The sequence below is a fragment of the Podarcis bocagei genome, assembly GCF_964188305.1.
Source record: "Podarcis bocagei genome assembly, chromosome: Z".
Taxonomy (NCBI): domain Eukaryota; kingdom Metazoa; phylum Chordata; class Lepidosauria; order Squamata; family Lacertidae; genus Podarcis; species Podarcis bocagei.
Genome location: NC_138140.1, coordinates 37,136,509 through 37,145,532, shown reverse-complemented (window position 1 = coordinate 37,145,532; position 9,024 = coordinate 37,136,509). Strand labels below are relative to the sequence as shown.

Sequence of the window (9,024 nt, the reverse complement as noted above, 5' to 3'; positions counted from 1 at the left end):
CAGGTCGGCTATCCCGAAAAGTCCATCATCTTCATCTTCATCATTTCTCCACTGTTGGCACTTCTTGTGTTTTCCAATTTTTAGCCAGCAAAATTCTAGCAGCAGTTGTGGCATACAAAAACAATCTAACAACTTTCTTGGGCAATTCCAAACCTATTATTCCAAGAAGTTAGGCCTCTGTCAGTACAGGACTGGACCAGAGCAGGCAGTCTGAATTGTCAACCATTTTGCATTCTGTATTCCGTCTTTTAAACAACCCTCATTTGTTGCGGTTGTTGTGTCAGTTTTGTGGCTATTAAAAGCCAGAAGAGTACTAGCAGCAGAACCAACCTACACCCCTCAGCTGTTTAGAACCAATTTATACATGGTTTTTGTTTTTCAGCCTTTTCAGAGCATGAGGTTAATCTCCTGTTCTCTTTGTTTTTCTAAAGAAAATGTGATATTCAATGTTTTTGGGGTTTTTTTCAATTTTTTTATTTATTTTCCAAATTTATTACAAACATCCAAAAGCAAGCAAACAAACATAAAACCTAACTGCAATAATTCCACTTTTGTTAACATTGTTGGGTGACTTCATTGAATCCCCCTGGTTGGGTTTCTATGTATATCATTGTAACTGTTTTCCAAAACTATTTTCACATAAAATTTACTTAGTCTATTAACATCTTTCTTTCTTTCTTTTCATTATAAATTTAAACATATTATTCTATAACATCACATATTTAAATCCTAGGCCAATCTTGTACTTGCAAGTATTTCTGTTTAAGTTATCTTAGCATATTTAGATTAATAGTCTTTAAATTTCATCCATTCCTCCTGATACTCCTCCTCATTCTGGTCGCGGACTCTTCCGGTCAGGTCGGCTAGCTTCGAAAAGTCCATCATCTTCATCTTCATTTTCATCTTCATCATTTACCACTGTTGTGGTCGTGAACTCTGGAAAAACAGGTCTGGGTGCTGGCAGAAACAGGTTTCCAACGTCGTTGGTCCTGCAACCTGGGACTGAGCTGACTGACCTTTATCTCCTCTGGGGCCTAGGGCGGTCCCTAGGGTGGTTCAATGTTTTGGGGTTTTTTTTCAAAATTTTTTATTGATTTTCCAGCTCTGAAACAGAGCACCCTGCATTTTCTGCCATTTGGGTGCAATCAAACTGCAGAGTCTGAACTACACGTGGGCTGATACCCCGGGATGCACCACTGAAGTTTTCTTCAAAATCATTGCTTTGCTCCTTCATCCTCTATTGCTTTCCTCATCGCCTTTTAGAAAGTAAATGGGGCTGCTGCAGTTGGACAGTTGCCTTACTTGGTCATATGGCCCAAATGGTTGGAGGCCCATGCTCTTAAAGCTTAAGACATGCCTGCAAAGAGGTCCACCGAGGGCAAAGCGGGGTCCAAAGTAAGAAGCTGGGCGTGGTCAGGAACTCCGGAAAAACAGGAGTTTTCATCTTCATCTTCGTCTTCATCTCTTCAGCGTTACCGGGCTGCCCCGCCCTGTATTGCTTTACCACAAATACAGGCAGAAATTCAACAGGTCTGGTAGGTGGACCAATTGGTCAGGCGTTAGATTTAGACTTCCCGAGCCGAAGGCACAAAAGACAGAACAGGAAAAATTCTTTTCCCAAAATTTATTTTAAAAACAAGATTATTCAAACTTAAAAGTCGGCACATCTTTTACAGGGTTCAAACAAGAAAATAAAAACATTGTTTAACATCACTAGCTAAACATACTCACAAACGAGAACAAATGAAGGCTTAGGATAGTTTGAAGGTTCTCGGCTGAATCCGCATTCTAGGACAACAGGCAGGCACTCTACATCACAAAGAACGCGCATATGAATGTAGAGATGATGGGCGACTGCCGGCAAGTTGGTAAGCCTGGCAGAAGGGCGGCTTATGAAAAATCTATAATTTTAGTTTTCAAAAGAAGCTTTTCCTGGTCTCAATGGGTGCTAGATGGCCATAACCTTGAACACATCAAATACTTCAGTTATCTAGTGCTCACATTCCATCATACAGGATATTGGAAGCACCACACAAAACCCGTTTCCCAACTCCTGTACGCTGCAAATGTCTTGCAAATGGCGGCCTGCCAAAGCTACATGGCTTTCAGGCAAAATTTCTACGATCTCTGCTGCAAGTACCCAACTGTGTCCCCAACTCCATACTTCTGTTAGAAGCTGGTGAATGCCCAATTTCAACTAAAGCGTGGTGGGCTGACCTAAAACATTGGCTCAGGATTTCAGTGTTTGATTTAGGGAAGGGTTTGTACCAACACCTGACCAATGAGGAATTTGTCAACAAATGGCAGAAAACCATGGCTAAAAAAGCCACCTCTATTGGCTTGTCACCCCCCCCCCCCAACTGTATTACCTGGGTCATGAAGACGCCCTAAAGACGTTAAAGCAAAGATTATGGGATAATGCACACAGTGACTTGCGATCTCGAACACACGCAGTCTGTAGTCCGCTGGCAGTAGGAGTACAATATGGGCATGTCTTTAAGTTAACATCTTACATTAAAAACCTGACAGTACCAAACTATTGAAGACTTTTCACCAAAGCCAGACTAAATGTCTTTCCTTCTGCAGTGTTGGATGGCAGGTTGAGAGGAGTTCCCTACCAGGACAGACTTTGTTTGTGTGCTCGAGATATTGATTCCATAAAACATATTTTGTTGCACTGTGCAAAATATGAGCAAGCCAGGCTGAACTGATATTACCCTTGCTGGTACCTTTCCTGGGAAAATCAGAGGCTCACTATGTCAGGTTCCTATTGGAAGACCAGACAAATGCTAGAACATTAGCAGTGGCCAAGTTTTTATCGGTGGTTGCAAGAACCAATGATCCCTATATTCTGAAGAAAATGCTTGTTTAACCTGGAGGAAGGCTTTATGAATTGTGTGTTGCTTTGTAACGATTTGTTGGGTCTCTGGACCGTAATAAAGATTGATGATGATGATGAGATTGATGATGATATTTCAACATTTTTTTCAATTCATTGTAAATCTTCTCCCAGAATTCTTTCACATTGGGACAGGCCCACCATGTATGATAAAAACTACCTTCCTCTTCTTTACATTTCCAACATAAATTATCACTCTTATGATAAATCTTTGCTAGTTTTACAGGGGTTAAGCACCATCTATACATCATTTTCACAACATTTTCCTTTAACATCATACATGCAGTGAACTTGACCCCTTTCCTCCACAACCTTTCCCAATCTTCAAACATTATGTTATGTCCCACATCTCTTGCTCAATCTATCATCACAGATTTAACTTGTTCATCCTTTGTATGCCACTCCAACAGTAAGTTATACATTTTGGACAAGATATTCAATGTTTTTGGCTTTGCCAAATACATCAGCACATAATTATTTCTGTCGACCAGAGATGTCTAGTCTGTCATCTTTCTCCCTGGAAGTCCTGAGCAGACAGCTAGTCTTTCCTAGCTGTGGTTCATTAGGGCCCCACCTTCTGTACCAGAGGAAAGATGCTTGTGGGCAGGCATCTTGCTGTTGTTGTTGTTATGCAGCTAATAAGCAAGAAGACTGCTAGGAGCAACAACTCTCATCCTACCACTCTGGGAATTTTGTTTCGTCCAGCAGGGCACTGGGTGCCTATTCAAGCATGGGGGCAGAAGTGCATTTATTTTATCAATTTGGATGTACAGATTTGAATATCAATAATACTTCCCAAAATGCTACAGAAATATGTAAAATGTAATAACTTTGAGCAATTTCATCAATTCCAATCTAGCCCTGAATCTTTAGTGACTGGTATGCTGAGGTAATATTGTAAGAGCAAATTTCAGAGATTAACTCTGAGTGGACTCTTTCAACATTTTACTTCATTGCATGTTCTTGTATTTGTTTATTTAACAAAATTTATATACCATGTGATTATTTTCTTTTTCTTTTCTTTTTCTACAAACAAACCTTTAAGTATCGTTCTACTATTATGCGGGAGAGTATTATTCATTTTCTCCACACAGTGGTTAATTTATCCGGTCCCTCCTTATCTCAAAATCTGCTAATTTAATTCCATGGATAAAAAGATGGAAGCTGAGATGCAGGGAATAGTAGAATGTGAAGGTCTTGAGAACAAGATGTGCTTGGATGGCAAAGCTATGCCACAGAAAATTCAGTCCATGGGGGGAACTGACAAGATTTTTCTTGGTGGTGGAGCTGCAGAATCTAACAAAGAAACAAAAACCATTTGTTAGTGACCTGCAGAATAAGGACAGTACTTCTGAACACAGCTGTACAGGAAGAGAGAAGTGACTATCAAGTATCAGCAAAGGGTAATCACAAATGGCAGAGCAGTGAGAATGGAATGGGAATGTGCCCGCCTCTCTGTCCACTGGGAATCTATTGATGCCCACTTTTATTTAACATCTTACAATAAGGAAATTATACAGAAGAGGCAAGCAGTACCTTAATTGCATTTGGCACTGCAAATGCAAACATGTTTTGTGGATTTATTAGTTTAAAAAAGAGCACATTTTAGAAGTGGAATAAACTGTCTCAAAACCAAACATTTCGAGATTATGTCTACACTACAACATTTATGTTGTATATGATTTTTATCTTTCGTATTCCTCAGCAGCTATGGATGCCTCTTGTGTTATTTGTTAGAGTAGAATGTTTGTTTATATTAATCAGTTAAAAATATGTTTAATTGACTACAAAGGCATCCTTAATTAATGAACGTACACACTTTTTTTAAAAAAAAGCATTTTTTCAATATAAATACTATAAAAACTGCAAATGGCAGGTACCATTTTTAAATTAAAAAACCCCATTCCCATATCTCTTTTGAGATGTCATCATCAGTGACAAACACCTTGATGCACGGCGTCAATGTATAATTCAGAGTTTTTTAGAATAAGAGCTTTACTGAGTTAAAATAAACTTCTTCAGAAACATGTTTCCAAACAGTTTGACTGAGATTACGTACTGCTCACAACTGAGGCAGACTGACTCTGACTGAAATCTTACAGAGAACACACAGAGAAAATGGCAGCTAAGTCACATGTCAGAGTGACTCAACAGTTAGCAATTAGGCCTGAATAACTTTAGTAGGCCCAAAAGATTGTGCAGTCCCAGAACTTCCCAGCCTACTTTGCTGCTTCTGCTGTCATGTGTCTTTGTCACATGACACACATGTACCATAGGAGAACTACTGACATGACAGAAGGCCATATATTATGTAGTAGGACAGAGCTGAGGAACCAGATATTTTTGGACCCCAGCTCCCATAATCCCACATAGCCAGTAGCCAGGGATGACAGATGCTGTAGTCTAGCAACACATGGAGGATCACAGGCTTCATGTCACTATAGCAGGACTTATGGCTGAGTAGGGATGGGGGAGAAATTCAATTCAGTTTGCATTTAAAGGTGAATCTATAAAAGTTGCACATTCTGCACCAAGAGGAGACACAGCCTGTGGTGATCACACAGGGTCCCCAGCCGTTTGACGGTCTATTGATCCCTGTGCCACCACTGTGCTCGCTTCCCCGCTGCCACCAAGCAGTTACTCTCTGGCAAAACACTGAGTCCAGTAAGTTGTTAAAAGTGAACCCCCCCCCAAAAAAAGGTTTATTTTACAAACATTAACAAGTTTATGGTTTCTCAGATAATATTCCTGTCAGTATCTTAATTTTAGTTTCTTTATTGGCCTATACCTTCCTAATACCTTCTGACTGATTATCTCAGCTGCTTGACTGACTCCTCTTAACAAATTCTCTCACTCTCTCACACCAGACTAGCCCAACTCACAGACTTTTCTTGTCTGTCTCTTCTAACTCCAGACTGTCTTCTCAACAACTCTAACTCTCTAAAAAAGTCTGTGCTTAAACCTTATACACAGTTAACTCTGCCCCCTGGGTTCCCATTGGTTAGTCATTTTTCAATTAGTTAACCCTTTCCCTATAAACCCAGTATGATGTCACACACCTAGGAGGGCTAATGCCACACAGCCATTCTCTGGAATCAGCATTTATCCAAATTTTGAAATGCTGTTTTCCAGTTAGCTAATGTTTATGAATATATATATATTAGGGGAAAGTGAGCATAAAAATGAATATATTATTTAATATAACATGCAAAAAGGCATATTATGAGAAAGTGCTTTGCAAAAATGTGCACATTAGTAAAAACTGCACATAAAAATGTGTTCATTAAGAGAAATTCATACCAAAATACTGATGAATCTTCAGAAGGATATTTTTAAAAGCACTCCCACATTGCTGCAGAAATGTGAAGAACTGAATTTAAGATTGGAAAAGTGAGAAACAGAGAAATGAAATTGTCAGATCCTTCCACCCCTACTTCTCAGTGAATTTCCATAGGTTTGTGCTGTAACCTGGATAGTATAACTTGGCAGATTTGCTCAGAAATACTGGTAACTCTCATTACAATACAAGGAGACTTGCTCCCAATAAAGTCTGCATTGTAGCCTAAGTTTTAATTGGGTGATAAACCTACTTTTTTGACATTTTGTGTCTAACTCAGTTCATCATCAATCTCATAAGAAATTGCAGAAAAATTAAGGGGCACATCATGGTCTAAAACTGAATTAAAGATAACCAACCATTAATTAATGAACCTGTATTGGGGGGAGATTGAAAAAATGTTTAAATGTTCACCCCATTTTTTAAAAAAAATGTTGCCATTTTTAAAAATTTCATTGCAATGTTTGACCCACCTGTGTCGGAACACGTCTGTTTCATTTCCATTGCCTTAATAGTGCTGACATTCTCCACCCCTGAAGCACAAATCTCACTAAACAAGGTACAATTGGATTTAAGAAGCATCTCTATCATAATGTATTCTCTTCCGCACACAACAGTGACTTATGTTAGGGATGCTAAGAAACAGACCCTTTGTTTTCCCCTGCAAAGAATAGTGTGCTTCCTAGACTATAATTGGATAGCTTGAGATGTTGACATTTTTCCCATTTTGACAGCCAGATCAATGTTATTGAAAGTGGTTTGTAGGCGTTCATGACAGGCTCAGGATTAATACTGCCAGCCTGTCTCAAAATGGCTGCTGTTTATAGGCAGGTGTGATGGACAGCAGAGCCAGACCAGAGTCTGATGATGCAGTCCCTCAGAAACTCTATCAGAATGTTGGAGCCTCTTGCTGACTGGCTACAAAGCCAGCTAACCACAAGCGGGGAGGAGCGGTAATCTGTGAGGGAGAATAAATGGAGCAGTTTCTGAGTGAGAGAGTTAGATAGGGACAGAGATAGTTTATTTTGAGATGGGAGATAGGAATTAGGACAGGATTTGACGGAGGGAGAACTACCGTATTTTTTGCACCATAACACACTTTTTTCCTCCTAGAAAGTAAGGGGAAATGTCTGTGTGTGTTATGGAGGGAATGCCTACGGGTGGCATGCCTACGGATTTTCCTCCTCTAAAAACTACGTAGGTGTTATGGTCAGGTGCGTGTTATAGAGCGAAAAATACGGTAGTTCTGATTTGAGTTGAACATCCACTCTGAGGAGACTATCTACAGCAAGAGGAAAGGGCATTGCACCTTATGTAGGAAGACTGGGTTGAGTACAGACAGGAATTAACTGGAGGGCTGAGTCTGAGCTGGGAGAGGTAGAAGTTGTGGGAATACAGGCTACCTGGGTCTCATTACAGCCAGGAGGGGAGAGTTCTTCTAAGTAAAGAACACTCCCAAACCCAGTGGCGTAGGGAGGGCAGTGACAAAATGGCGAAAATATAACTTCCGCACCCACCGCACGCCCCTTCCTACACCACTGCAGGAGCACTCTCCCCTTGAGTGATTTCCAGAAACCAGAAGCATTGGTGCCTCCAACTTTGCAGGCTAATAGCCTTCAACAGCCCCCTTCTCCTTGAATCTGCCTAATCCGGAGGCTTAGCTAGGTGAGGCAGGGGGCACTGGGTGGCACACTGCAGGACCTGCAGTGTGCCTGAGCCACGCATCTCTCCTGAGGGGGAGGTGATGGGCGGACTGCCTGCAAGTTCCACACTGCTTTTTCGAGCAGCGCAGGGCTTGCATCTGCCCACTGCCTCAGCCACCCTACAGCTGAGGGGGAGGCTGCAGGGAGGCTCGACGCAGTGCACCCTTCCTTGGCTCTCCCTGCCCCCATGGGGTTTGTAGCATTTGCTAGATTAGGCCTTACTTGATAAAAAAAAGTAACACTCATCCCATCAAAGGCAGAGAACCCTAACCATTATACTTCCTTGGAAAACATGCCTAAGAACTGAATTCTTGCTTGTGTGAGGCTAGCGAGCACACAAGACAAATTTTGTAGGGGTGACTCCAACATTGTGGAACTTTAATATTTAATATTCCAGTCAATATTTGCTAGATCCTTTCGGTTCTCACATTCAAGTAGGCTTTTAGACCTCACCTTTAAAAAAGAAGAAAAAGTTTTGCCTTTCCTTAAGAGTGTTTAAGTTTGAAGTCCTTCATAAGATTTCACTTACGGTGATCTAATTCAGTTTCTCTCATGCTGTTTCTGTCTACTGTTCTGTTGCTTTTACTTCTCTCTGTACATACCTCTGAGAGGGTTTGTCTCTGGGGGGGGGGGAGACTAATAAATAGCTATAATTAAACTATAAGCATATAGCCAGCCAGCTAGACCGTTTGGGAGGAAGGGTGGGATGGAGATTAAACAAACAAACAAACAAACAAACAAACAAACAAAGTGGAAATTCCAGTTCTGGCCCTACAGGAAGTGTTACAGTATACCAGGCAACCTTCTGTAGGCCATATGTCAGAGATGGGCAGGGGAATTACCTTTGACTCTCATACCACCACCCCATCCTCCATCCAGGAAAACAAGAAGCATTATCAGAGTTGAAGGATGCATTCCAGTCAGCCGAAAACACTCAAGGAAGTTGCAAAGAACAGCTGATCAGGTGTGCAGCCTGGGGAGAGGAGGGGAGAATATGAGGGTCAGACAGAGATACCCGGAGGGCTACATTTGACGCATGGCCTAAGGTTTTCCACCCCTGCAGGATATATTTAACCAAAAGCACC

At 41.0% G+C, this 9,024-nt stretch overlaps 1 long non-coding RNA gene across 1 annotated transcript; it reads right to left on the bottom strand.

Annotated features, from left to right (window-relative positions):
• Positions 1 to 3,938: 3,938 nt before the first annotated feature.
• Positions 3,939 to 5,958, bottom strand: LOC308579240. Its single transcript, XR_014004377.1, has 2 exons — positions 4,959 to 5,958; positions 3,939 to 4,195 (listed from the first exon to the last, which is right to left on the bottom strand). It is a non-coding gene; the product is annotated as an uncharacterized lncRNA (long non-coding RNA).
• Positions 5,959 to 9,024: the final 3,066 nt, after the last annotated feature.